This window comes from Agelaius phoeniceus, chromosome 1, assembly GCF_051311805.1.
Source record: "Agelaius phoeniceus isolate bAgePho1 chromosome 1, bAgePho1.hap1, whole genome shotgun sequence".
NCBI classification, from domain to species: Eukaryota; Metazoa; Chordata; class Aves; order Passeriformes; family Icteridae; genus Agelaius; species Agelaius phoeniceus.
Window position 1 is genome coordinate 40377848 of NC_135265.1, and position 13941 is coordinate 40391788.

A 13941-nucleotide genomic window follows, 5' to 3' on the forward strand; every position below is an offset into this window, starting at 1 on the left:
TATGCCTTGTTAATAATGCCTTAATGAGGATTACCCTTATACTGCTCTCAGAAGGTTCCCTTTCTCCCTAAAATGAGAAAAGGCATATTAATGAAAAATAACCTTCTATCTCCTGGCTAAGTGCTTTGTTGGAATAAAAAGAAAATATGGAAAAGTACTGTCGATTTTTTACCTCCATATTCTGCCATTTAGAAAACCAGTGAATTAGAGTAGGTGTAGTACATGATGCACTAGCCCATAAATCAGTTCTGCCTCTTTCTTACTTGCTATAATTAGACATCAAAAGGCTCCTTTTATATCCTCAGTTGAATCAGGATGCAGGCATTCTTATCAGCTTCACTGGACAGAGCAAAGAGAATACTGTTAATTAACTCAGGGCAAGAAGTGAAATAAAAAAGAAATATTAAGTCAAGGTTTTATTGAATTAAACTAAAATATCAAATCTAAGAGAATCTTTTCCCATAGAACTAAGGAAACACAATAAAACTGCAATGACTGAATACAGTTTCTGCTAGCAGTAGCATCAAATATTTAGTGTTTGGAATTGACAAATAAGGAGACTGGATTACCAATGATTAGCAAAAAGAGTCTGGAATGGCCAAGTTAAAAATAGCAGCTCACACATTTGCAGGTAGAATAGAGAAGCTGCATCAGAAACCTTGCATTTGAAATAAAGGGGAACAGAAGCATAAGTCAATGCATGTTCAGGCAACCCTGTAAGTTTAAGTGTTGGAGGAAGAAGCACTTGGGGAAAGGCAGCCCTCTAATGCATCTGAACTGATGGAGAACTGAATGCATCTTTCCTTTCACAGTTTTTGCCAAAACAGAGCACCCACAGGCTGGTCTAAAAATCTCTGAGGAGCAGAAACCTGTTCACACTCACCTGTGCAATGCACTTTTTCTATGCTGCATTCTATATACATAAAGGCCCACTGACCTCTGATGATCGTGATATTTTAAGACAAAATTACAAATCCCTTTAGCCCTCCATCTTCCAGTATGTTACTCAGATGTCTCTGTATTCCCCATTCCAGCACTGTTAGGATTTGAATCTTGCCTCAGGTGATCTATTAGGATTTTAAGGCATGCTTATGTGAGGAAAATAATTTAATCTCATTAGCTCTAAGTACTGAAGACATGGCAATTGATATGATAAACACCTATGCTGAGAAGGGGAGAAATTGATCTTCAGAAGTCAGTATTTGCCAACATCTGGAAATGTTGGTTTGCCATAATCAGTTCTTTTCTTGCCTATATTTTGGTTTTAATGAGTGGAAACTAGAAAGATAAAAAGAGCAATGTCCAAACAATATTTCTGTTTCAGAAAAGCCATTGCAGCTAAAGCTATAAAGTGTCCAAATACATTCATTCAGTTTGGGATTTAGAACACAGTAAAAATGTAAATGTCACACTGTTTTTCAATCTTTTGCAGAGATGTCAGATCAAGGCCTATTCACCAAACACACTTGACTATACCTTTAATTTATATTTTTGATCAAGCACAAAAGTTGGAAGTAGCCTCAGTATTAATTTTTAAGAAGAAAATTTTTAAGAAGAGAATTCTGTCACTCCAAACTTTCATTAGTTTCCATTATTCTTGGAAGGTTCCTATAACAAGAAATACACATGGATGAAATCTTGTTTGCACTAAACTCATCAGGCATTTTCCTACAGACTTTATTGGAGGCAATATTTTACCTAGTATCTTAGGAGGAGTAGATTTTACTTTCCCTTGAAGAGTCACAATTTTTACTGCTAAGCAGGCAGTATCCTTTATACAACAATTCTGAGGCAGCTCATGCAAGTGATAAGAACTCAGAACAAATTTTGATGCATTCTGAGACTATATGAGAAGGTAATTAGATAAATTCATGGAATAGAGTTTTCAGAAAAACAGGGATGATTTTGTCCTTTTCCTTGGGCTTCAAAACAATGTAAGCCCTCTGATTTGGTACTGAATTAAACAATGAGCTCCTTGCCCTTGACTGCGTACAAGCTACTTTTAAATCACTGGCATGCCAGTTCAATTCCATCACTTATTTATTTTTTTAGGCTGGAATAATTTAAAGCCAAACTTAATTAAGCTTCTGACATTGTGAGATAGCATAGAGAAAACTGTTTAAAATACGAGCCTTGTGTGACTTGGTTCTTGATATCAATCCCATTTTGATTTCCTACATTATCACTGTTTAAAACATGTCTTAAAGCTGTAGGGTTTTTTTCCTATGGCTGGTGTTTGTCATCTTTTGCACAGATCTATGACTTCCTTTGCACATAAAGACATGCATGTTCCTATGGAATATGTTATATCACTTGGCTGGCTCTTGATTACATCTTGTTTCTCCCCAGATGAAAATACCTGGGGTGAATAGACAGACAACTTCACTTTTCTGTTTATTGTGAAAATCAAGCTGAAGCTAGAGAGGAAGAACTGGGCATGGAACCAATCAGCACTTGGTCTGAAATGTTTTAGGGCTTACCTAACTGTTAATGGACAATGATATTTTCCTTCCTATATTTGCTGGACTGGCTTGACTACAACATAAACAGAGATGAGAGAGGCCACAGAAAAAGACAGAAAAAAGCATGGCTGAAAGAAGGGAATAAAAAAAATACACACAAAACATGACAGAATCATAAACCAGGACTCTGGACAAGTAGAAACGAGGACCTCCTTGGTCCAAACTCTTCTTGTAAACTGTTACACAGCTTTAGGTAACGAGCAGATTTGACTAGCTTTGGAAAATGGAACATTTTTTCATATCTTCTAGCTAAAATCTTGGTCTTATTAGGCTTCAGCATTTCAGTGCTAATGAACTGCATTCCAACTTCACTTCTTTGAAAGCCTATGGTTCAGACAAAATTACTCATTGATATATAGTGGTAGCAGTTCATTCACTTAGAGTGAGAAAAGGCTTACGAATGCAAAACAGCCCTCTACTTCTACCTCCTGTCTAAGTGTTTTGTTGGAATGGAAAAAATCTACTTAGATTTGCCATTTGATTATGCCCTGCATTTTAAATCACACTGAAGTAATGTGATAGACTGAACTTTGTTTACATAAACTCTTTAAGCCTTGTGATAAATTTCTCCCTGATAACCTAGGACTGATGCCTTAAAGTGCCATCAGTTTTCCTGCCAGATAAGGGAAAAGACAGGTAAGCAGCTGATCCTTTGGAGGCATTCTAATGCTTTTTATCATATCGATTTCCTCCCTCCCAGAAAGGCACACCTGCATCTGACAGTGTGAAACTCCCCACCATGGGAGGTGTTGGTGTTCACATGGAAGCCAGAAGGTTTTTCCCCTCCTAGTAAGGCACAAAATGGCACAAGGAAAAGCATGGCCAAGCAGCAGTTGGGTCATTAGAAGGGGTCACAAAACATCAAAGTCCCCCGAAGTGTCCCCCAACTCATTTCCACAGTGTTGCTTCAGACAGCATGAAATCCCTCTGCAGGGGAGGTGTCAGGTTCCTGCTGCAACCTAATGATTTTAAAATAAAGCTGGCTCATATGTACACAGGTCATTCACTGTCTTTTCACTCTAATCTACCACAAGGGATCTATTAAACAGAACCTCAACTACCCTGCCTCAGAGGCAGGTTGTAACAACTAATAAATAAAAATCTATAGAACTGGCAGGAGAGGCCAGAAGTGTCAAAAGTGGTCATATTACCACCATTTAAAATCCTTAGCTGAAAAATTAAGAAATAGCCATGTTCTGTTCAAAGCATATGAACAGCATATAAATGAGGAAGGTATCTGTTTACACAATCCAGTCTGCTTTGATTCAAGAATCAGTCAAGCAGCTGCCCAACTTGAAAGATGGATTACACATTCACATACCACAATCAAGGTCAAGACAGCTCTCCACCATTTCCTGGTACATAATATTTCAGACTTGAGTTTTTAATCATTGGCTTTTTGGACACAGTTACTTTAACCCATTGAGCATCAGCTTGGATGTGCTGCCTGAATACTTCCACTCACTTGTTCTGAAGGACTGTGGCAGAGACAGGAACTTATTCCACCCCTCCTCATTGCTATAGAAAACCCAGGTCTGTGTGAAACATTTATACTCTCAGCCTCAAGATCCATCCTCATCTGCCGAGGTATTTTGTCTCTGTTCTGGCCTCTTGGGCCAGGTATTGCTTCTTGCAGCTTGTGATGGAAAACTGGTAAACCATAACAAAAGCTAAAAGGCCACTCTTCAGAGTTCTTGGGGGAAAAAAAAAAAAAGTAAAAGCTTGAGGAAGAGACCTAGCAAATACTACACAAATTAAAGATTAGAAGAAAGGGCTGTTCTGGTGACATATCTGCTGGGATCTGTCTCTGTGCTTTAACTTCTGAAAGATAAGCCCAGGACCTCCCTTCATGAGTCAGCAGTAACATAAAAGTAATTGAACATCCTGCAAGGAGAGGCCTGTCATGTTCCTGTATTTCACTGCTTCAATAACCCAATGTTATTAAAATTTCTTGCAATCTTGCTATTAGGCAGCGCCTTATTTGATCAAATGATTATGAAAGATGGAGGGGGCTGTTAGCTTATAGAGTTTCCTTCTGATACAGAATTACATGGTAGGCTGATTCAACCTGAGTGTGAAAGCAAAAATAAGAATTTCTTTGCCTCCTTGCTCATTTTTCTATTTTGATTTCCTTATATTTTTTATCCAAGAATGTCATAGACTAGTAATATCCCATGACTCCATTTCACACTTACTTAGCAATGGTATTTATGACTTACCTCTGGTAGCAATCTCCTTATGTGAAGGTATGCAATATATCTTGGGATCAGGCAAAACCTCCTTTTCCTCTTTTTAGATGATATCCTTGCACTCTTTTATCTAACTGTATTACCATTTTTTTTTTTCTACTACTTTTCTGTAGCTTTTTCCTCCTTCACTTCTATAGGAGACAAATATCAAGATGAATGTCTGCTTTTACAATGTATTCCTTGGAGGAGGAGAGCACGGGAATTTGCTTTGACATGCTCATGCTTTTAATTGTCTGGAGTATTCTCAAGACACATCAGTGTATTATCTTTCCTAATTTCCTTTTAATCCTCTACACCAGTCTCTAAAGAGCTGGTGTTGAGTCTCTCCCTGATATCCCTGGATGTAAGGATGTTCAATGCATATTCCCTAGCAGAAACAAAGTCATGCCCAGGTTCAGCCCCAGAATGTAGCATTTTTAGACCAATACATGGATACATTTGAATGCTAGAAATCTCATGTCTGTTTATAATTATGGTTGTAATGTTTCCCCCAGATAATAACATGGAAATGGTCTGGGCACTACAAGAAGAAAAAGAAAGCCCACCATTCTGTTAGAATCTGGTTTTACATCACACCAGACATTTCCATTACCTTCTTTGCTATGCCATAAACACAGGACTTTGTGTTTCTTCCTGTTCTCCACAAAATCCTGTGAGAACCCAGAGAATGGTCTCAGCGAACAAGCTTCTGTAGCAAAAAATAGCCAACCCACTGGTGGAAAAAAGAGGCTACAGGAAACATAACTATGTGACAGAGAGGACAGGCCTTATTGCTCTTGCCTCTTCTCAGCTTTCTGAAGTGGAGTTCCTTTTCCCCTGTCTTTGGCCTGATGATGCAGAATTTGCTTACTATGGCAAACAAATTCTGTTAACAACCAGAATGAAGCAATCAATTTAGAAACTTACTTACCAGAAAGTTTTCCCCCCTTCATATTAAAAAAAAAAAAAAAAATACAATTTTTGCCATAAATCTTTTGCTGGCAGATGCCACTGCTGTGATGATATCCATCAACCATATCAGTCCCATTCATTCCTTGCTGGACTTGGTACTCAGCAGCCTCTCCATCACATCCATGAATAATCTCTCTTCTGAATGGCCATGCCAGAGCTTGGACACACAGGTCACAGGAGAGCCTGCTGCTGGCTCTGGGAAGTCCTTCCTGGTGCTTGCTCAGTTCTTCACGCTCTATTTCACACCTTTGGAGGGAAGCATTCCTTTTACCTAAAGCAACTGTGGCTGCCTGAAAATTAGGCTTAGACTAAACTAATTCACTATATTGATTCTGTAGGCCATGGAGAGAAATAAGAATCTACTAAACACTGATGCTACCCACCCATCTCAGGTTGGAAGGACTAATTTCCTCACAGGCTTCAGCAGAACAGAGAAGTGTCATCAACTGACTGGGCAACAATCTTGAAATACTGATTCAGGCTGTGCTAGGCAATATTTTACCACTAAATTTATGGCTTTTCAGTTTTCTAAGAAGCAAACAAGCATTAGAAATACCATATGTGTGCAACAGTGATGTCCCATGTATTACAATATAGTGACATTTGTGTCATTATGGGACATAGTGACGAGTGCAACAGCTAATGTACTGAAAGCTGATACATATGGCTGAGGTACCACAAATATAGATCCATGTCAATCTGCATGGCATGGTCATGGCTGATTTTGGGAATGTTATGATCCTTCTGACTATATATTGACAATCCTGCCAGCTTCTGTGGGGTGTTTCCTTCCCCTTTCCCATATACAGCTGCTTAAACTGTGACTAGAAAACTGTCACAGGCCCCCTGTACCAGGGAATCAACTGAAATTATGAGAGTAGGAACTGCATTTTCCTGTTCTTTATATTCTTCCATGAATTCATAATTTTTCCAGTTCTCTTCTTCTGCACTGCTTTTCTGAGTCTTTATGTCCCTGCCTCCCCCCTATTCCTTTTAGATTATCTGTCCATTTAAAATTCTAACAACACAGTAACCATTTCTCATGCTTTTGATGACAGCTCATAATTGCTGACAAGAAAGAGAAGTAAACCATGAGAAAATGTGTATGCATTAAATTGTCATAATGTCATAGACACTCCTGAGATCAGTAATGAGGAGGTTGGGCTTTAGTTAAGACAGCTAGACAGCAAATATATACCAGTAAGAAATGGCAGCATATAAAATTGAATAAAATAGTGGCTGTGGAAAGATAAATTAATATAGTAAGGAAAGCTATGTTAGAATGAGACAGAAAAAAAACGAGTTCCTTTTACGTAGCATAGAAAACATGGGACAACTGGCAATGAATGACATTTGTGGCACCTAACTGGTGCCATTCCACTGTCATTCTGCAGGAGAGGTGGTGACTCCCCACAGATTTGCTGTCTTCCTTGCTGTAATCACTGGACACAGCACATGTTGGGCTACTGCTGTGAGCACAACCACAAAACTCTTCCAGAAACTGGGCTCCTGGGACCATGGGTCATGCAAACATGTAAACTTGTTGGTTCAACAAAGACAATTTATTTTTTGCACTTCTGCTTCTCAGCCCATGCTATTTAACTGAGGCAACAGACCAAACATTTCTGAGGCCTCTCCTTACCAAGAGAACAAAAAGGTGACAAATTCTGCTGATGATCCTGCAGAGTCCAGCAAGAAGGGATTTTATGAGAGAGGCAGTTGGAAGTTGGAATAAACATAGTTTGTTTATTTCTGGAGCAGTGTCTATAGCTCCTGCCTCCCTTGCAACCTTCTAGGAGTGTTCACTTTTAGACAGAAACATCATGAAATCAGCACTGTAATCCAGCTCTTTGCTGGGTTTATGGGTGGAATTGCTATAAAATGTGGCTTTAAGAAGGCCAGCTTTGGTAATGACTTGACAGTCAGTTTATGAAGACAATACATTTCTGTATCTGCTGCTTTTAGACAAAAGAAGGTAAAAGCTGAAGCAGTGAAGTTGAGAAGAATTCACCTCTTTACATTTTTCTGAGAAAAAAATCATTGCACTAACATTAGATTTAAATTTAAGCCATAATAATCAAACCCAAGAAAGTCCCAGTGTGCAACACTGAATATCCAGTACTTACCCCAGATCATCTGCTGTTGAAAACCTGATCAAGTCTCCTGAGGTTTCCACAAGTGGTTCCAGTAATTGGGGTTGCAGTTGGCCAGCTGCTGTTGAAGTCAAGCTCCCCTAATTAGGAGACCTGCCTGTGCTCCCCAGGGAATTGCCTCATCAGGACATCCCTATGTATTTCTGCAGACCCCTCAGACTTTCTGCTTTCAAGGTTACCTAGAAAATGTGCTTCTCAGAAACACAAAGGGATTCCTGCAGCAGCACAGATATTAGTTGGAATGTATTAACTTGGATTAGGATAAACTGGGGATGGGGGAAGGGGGTAGGCAAGGGGAAATGACAAGGAACTGATAATCTACTTGTGATCTATTCTACAAACATCAAAGAGGGTGAGATTTTGGATGGGTTTGTGGTAGAGATTTTTGTTTTTATTCTTTTCTAAGGATGGATGAGCATTCTAAGGGAGAGAGGCAAATGGCTCAGGTGTGTTTTGGCATTCAGAGGAGAAAAGGAGGTGCCAGATCTCAAATCCCATTTTACACAGTAGAGGAACTATCATGCAAATCTATTTCAGTGATCTGGGCGTGTGCAGCAGGGATCCCAGATTTCCACAGTCCCTTTTAAAATAGCTTGGACATAGCAGTGAAGCTTGGCAAATGACCTCCTTTCACATGACTAGCCAGTCTTGGCTGACTAGCTTTTATAGTCAGCCTGTAATGTGAAACATATAAAATACTAATCTTAAGCACAGCTTACATTTTCCTTCTTTCTCACCTGATTCTGATCTCAGCAAATCAAGTTAGTGGCTCATTAGTCCCAGGCTTTACTTATGGAACACAAAACAGTTGTTCTTATGCAGTATTTCCCTCATTAAATTCTTGGTTGAGGTAGGAAAAAGTAATTTTCCTTCTGGAATCTGAACAAGATAGCCACAGCCATAAGGTTGTGTTACAGATGGATTGATGGGACAGCTGAGACAAGAATCTCTTTGCTGAACAAGCTAAGGAATAAATGCTCCTTGTGCTGGGAATGGAAGCTAATACAAAGTGTTCAGGATAAGGAAATGACCTATCTCACAACTCTCTCTGTACAACTGAGAATCTCACCAGCTTCCCATCACAGAATGCTCTGGCTGGTGCCTAAGGTACTCAGATGAGTTTCATTTCTTTGCTCCAGTGTTTTCCACACTTAATGCCTATTCTCAGAAATATCCCATTAACATCCACTTTCCTGTAAATGTCCCTAGTGACTTGACATTTGGGCATCAGCAGCTTATGTGGCCTGAGATGCAGTTAATTTTAGCAGTGGCAAGACTTGAGATAGCAGTTCTCTCCACACAAAAATATGGATGGCATGCTCATAAATCCAAATGTTAGTGGTTTGAAAAGGCTGACAATTTCTCTTTGTTTCATGGAAAAGAAAAAGAGGCAAATTCACTATAAAAAAGAGGAATCTGCACACATTTGCCTTGTGAGTCCACTGGCACATACCCTGCCAATACTGTCAGTTTTATCAGTATCTTGGTGAAATACTCAAATCTGGCATATTTTACTGCTTTATGGTCTTTGTCTTCAAATACTCCTGCTATGTCTGGAGAGAACTGCCAGGGCAAAAATAACTTACTGCACATTTCAGAGCACTGTCTTCAGCATAGCCTGGATTCTGTCAAACTACATTTCACCTGGGGAAGAAAATGAGGAAAAAAAAATGACCCCTTGTAGTCCTGAGTTCCTAGGTCACTGGGATCAATCTTGTGAAAAATTAGGTATGGACATCATCCCCACACAGAGCTGGTGGACTGGAGGAAGCACCCACAAAGGCAATGCCCTTAGGGAGAGCTGTATCATATACACCTCTCACAGCAGATTCAGAGCTGAATCATAAGCAGTCCCCATGATGGTCTTGGGAACCTGCAGCATGCACAGCCTCCCTGTCATCCCCAGGACAGGACAGGCACAATACACTCTACTAAGGGTGTTACTGCAAAGGAAGAAAGAGAAGAGGAGATACTTTACCTCCCTTGAGTTACTCTGTGCTTGAACACCTGCAGGAAAGATGAAGGTTATTAAATTCTGCAACAGAAGAAGCGTGGTTTCTGCAGGTTGAAGTCTTGAGGGTCATTGATACTGTTTTATAGGATGGTACAGTTATGGCTGAAAGTCTGCCTGGAGCTGGGACAGGTGTAAGGCCAAGAACTCTGCTTGGTGGGGTCACACTGCACTCACCAGCAGGGTGTTTGCAACAGGGTTCCTGGTCTTCCTCCTTTGTTGTCTTCCAGACCCTTTTCTTTCTCAAGTTTGGGTGATATCACTCAAAAATTACTGTGGGGAGAGGGAGAGATCAACAACTGCATATTCCCACAAGCACAAGTTTTATAAGACACCATGTGTCTGTATCAGATGTATAATTATTCCAATAGAAAATCTTTACACTTTAAATAGAGAAGTCTGAAAAAACTAAAAAGCCTGGTGCCTGGAAGTGACCTTTCTGTTATTCTGAGTCTCTCTGACAAATGTGGCAGCAGGTCACCCTTGTATCATTGCTCAGTGCAGCCCGGTCCTCCTTGTCCCTGCACCAGACAAGTATTCCCAGAGCTGGCTGAACTAGAGCTGGCTGAGTTCTCCTTAGCAGACTCCAAATTGTGTGTAGCACCCTTTTCCACTCTTGTTAACACAAATCTTGTTTCAGCTCTCCAAGTTCCATAAAATAAAGGTCAGGCCTGGAAAAAAAATCATCTAGATCCACATTATTGGTGGGTTGCCAATTGTTGCTATTTATGATGTTGGGAGTTCAAAGAGCATTTGAGGGGATGCTGAAGACACTTGGGGGTGTTTTGCTTTATCCCATAATACAGAGAAATGTGTAAATTTAGTCATGTGGTGAGAAGGTAAGCTAAGTGTATTCTTGTAAAATCTGTAAGAACTAATTTGCTAGCCCAGGACTGCATTTTCAGAGTGGGCTGCTCTCGCTGATCATGTTGGGTCATTGGCTGGAACATGTTAGCTCTTGTCAGTGTTTTGGGGTTTGGTGGAAAACAGCAACTCTCAGCAAACCTAGGTGTTTCAGAGTTGGAAAAAGAAAAGTCTGACAACATTCTCTACACTGTTGGAGCAAGACAGAAGGAGTGAGACACTGGTTTCATGAGGAGTTCAGACATAATAAGTGGAAACAATACAATATAAATTTTCATGGGTCACCCATTGTTAAGCAAAGCTCTCATTAAAGCAAGGCAGAAAAGAGCAAACTCTGAACAGAGTGATAGCTTTAAAAGTGTGTTTTTCAGCTTTTGTTACATTTCACTGCATTTTTCAGCCATTTATACCACAGATAACCAGTGTCTGCTTTGCACTGGGGTGGAGGATTATGGCAGCTAAGGTGTACTTTTTTTTTGTGGACTTCTCTGCATTTCAAACATTGGTAATTAAAAGGAGAAAGGTTTATTTTCATGAAGAATTTTAATTGCCAAAGAAACACATGAGAATTTAATCTCCCATCCTAATATTTTTGCTATCTTTTTTGAGATGCAAGAGGTTATTTCTAGTGACTGTAGGAACCTAGGACACTGCCAGTTTTGAGAAAAATCTGTATTTGATAACTTACAGCCATGTCCTCCGAGTTCTGGGATACAGACTGAAAGGATCAGCTTTTGGAGGAAAAATAGTCCTATAATCATAGGCATTGAGCACTGAAATTTGGCTCGGATTTACATTTCTGTTGAAAAATTATAAACCCCAAAGTATTCAGGAGATATAAACCCACATCTCTTAGAGCATTAAAGATAATGATGCAGTGAAGTACCTTCACATATTATATGACCACCCCTTTATTTGTCATTGTGCATTTCAGGGCTCTGCCAAGTTGAGATAGGAGCCATGCCAAAATATCTGGTGCACAATGAAATGGAGACTAAGAAGATTAGATATGAGCCTCAAAGTCCATTCAGGGACACTGGCCAGAGGAAAATTCACAGATTCATTTCTTTGGAGCTTGTTGTCTTAGGTGGGTTTTGCAGTGTGTGCCTTAAATCCTGCTGCTAATTCTGACTGCCTTCTCTCTCTCTTCTTGCTACAATCTGCCTTCTTTATTATAGGTTTATTACCTGTCTCCTGGGTAACAGCTCTCACTACTGAGGACTGGTTTCTTGTGATGATATCTTCTAATTTCTTTTCCCTGTAAAATCATAAGAACATGTTGAAAACTACTTTCCCCAGTTCCTACTGACTTACGAATCTATCTGGTCTGCAATTTGATTCCTAGAACATTTATTTCTGATCACAGACTATTATCATCATCATTGGAAGCATATGACCTGAAGAGAAACCACAACTGACCTGCCCCCTTTTCACTTGTTTAGCCAAACAGAACTCTTTAACTCTAAATTTCCCAAATATTACAACAGATTTGGAAGGGATGAGCCAAAAATGTGGAGATCAGCTATCCTTATGCTTTCTGAGTTTAGCATAAATCCAAGAGATAGAATAGGGCTGCAATAAATTTCCCTTTATTCTAAGTATGGTCCAGCCTGTAAACACAACTTCCTTGCACACATCAAATAGAAGGAAAATCATATGATTATTTGGTCACAGAGACTTGGCATAAAGTTATCAGAGCAGAACCAGAGCTCTGTGATTGTCATTATGGTGTGCTATTGCCAGGTGCAGAAGAATGAAGGGACATGAACAGACTCAAAAGTCTGGCAAGCTTTATTGCTGCATTTGATTTTGAAAAATCCTCAAAGTCTCTTTATAAGCAAGAGACATACTGAGTAATTTGAAATAAAATGTCCCTGTCAGGAAGGCATTCCAGTGAAATTCCAAGTACTCTTCTCTCACCTGTTCACCTATTACATAGGCAGCCTCTTCTTGTGGCAATACAAATAATTTCATGGACATGACTGTTCTGGGGCACAGCTCCTACAGTGACATCTGTAACTTTCCAAAACCACAGAATGGAACAACCAATTAATTTCTTCATAGCTCTACTTCTCCTCATATGCTACATTTTCATATTCTAAATCAATTTTCTCTCAATATGAAAATAATACTGAAACAAACCCCTTTATTTCATAAATTATTTGCCTGCCCCATTCCACTGGATTGCTTTCACCATTAACTGTGTACTTGAAAATTCATCAGAATGTTGCTTTATTCATTTTTCTAATATTAACTATGGTAAGGAAAGGAGAAGCAAGAGAATAAACACCAAGGACCACTTTTTCCAATGGAACTCCAAAAAGTCACAAATAGTATGTGCTGGGTGTACAGCTTTACATGAAAGTAGATTTATATTTACATACAGAAAACACATCATTAGCCACACAGTGTTTTATGAACGTGGAATGTCCCAGTGCCTGCACAAACACAAACACTCACAGATACCCTGAACATATTTCTTCAGAATGACTCACAGTTTGCCTTGAAAAGGCAAGTGGAACTGGCAAGACTGTACTGGTATTTCTACCTAATGAAACTTTTCCAAGTACAGAACAATCACCTGTGGTCCTTGGGTATGAAACCCAGCAAGTCTGAAGTTGAAATTGTAAGTCATTTCTTAATGATCAGAGAATCACATTCTGCAATAAAATAATTTCTTTTATTTTCTTTTTTGTTTTTTGGGGGGGGGGGGTGTTTGTTTTTTATTCGTTTGTTTGTTTTTAAATGTATTTCTCTCACCACCAGCAAAGAGCATTGTAATACTTTTTAAAAACAAATTACTTCTGTGAGGTGAACAGAGCATAAGGAGAACAAAGCATAAGTAATTTCAGCCCAAAGGGTGATTTTTTTGGAAAGCATTGTGGATTGTGAATAGAAGGTTTTGGTATGAGAGAGTTTTTTCACTTGTAACTATAATGCCTTGTTATAATGAATGTTAGAAGTCAATCCTTCATTACCCAGCAAACAGAAATTAAATAGAGACCCAGTAGGTGACTTGGATTTAAGACTCAGTGACAATATATTTCCATCAGTCCAATTTAGCTTTCTTTTACCAGAAGGTCATTACCTTCTGAATGCAAATCAGGAGAGTGTCTTCACAGCCATCTTTGGGAATATTTGGAAGTGCATTAGTAGGCATCTAGCCATTCCAGTTACAGTAAGGAGCATTA

The 13941-nt window shown here is 39.3% G+C and overlaps 1 long non-coding RNA gene across 1 annotated transcript; it reads right to left on the bottom strand.

Annotated features, from left to right (window-relative positions):
- Positions 1–7829: 7829 nt before the first annotated feature.
- On the bottom strand, positions 7830–13931 carry LOC143695743 (uncharacterized). The gene is made up of 5 exons (XR_013185274.1): positions 13839–13931; positions 11938–12008; positions 10064–10159; positions 9854–9882; positions 7830–9519 (listed from the first exon to the last, which is right to left on the bottom strand). It is a non-coding gene; the product is annotated as an uncharacterized LOC143695743 (long non-coding RNA).
- Positions 13932–13941: the final 10 nt, after the last annotated feature.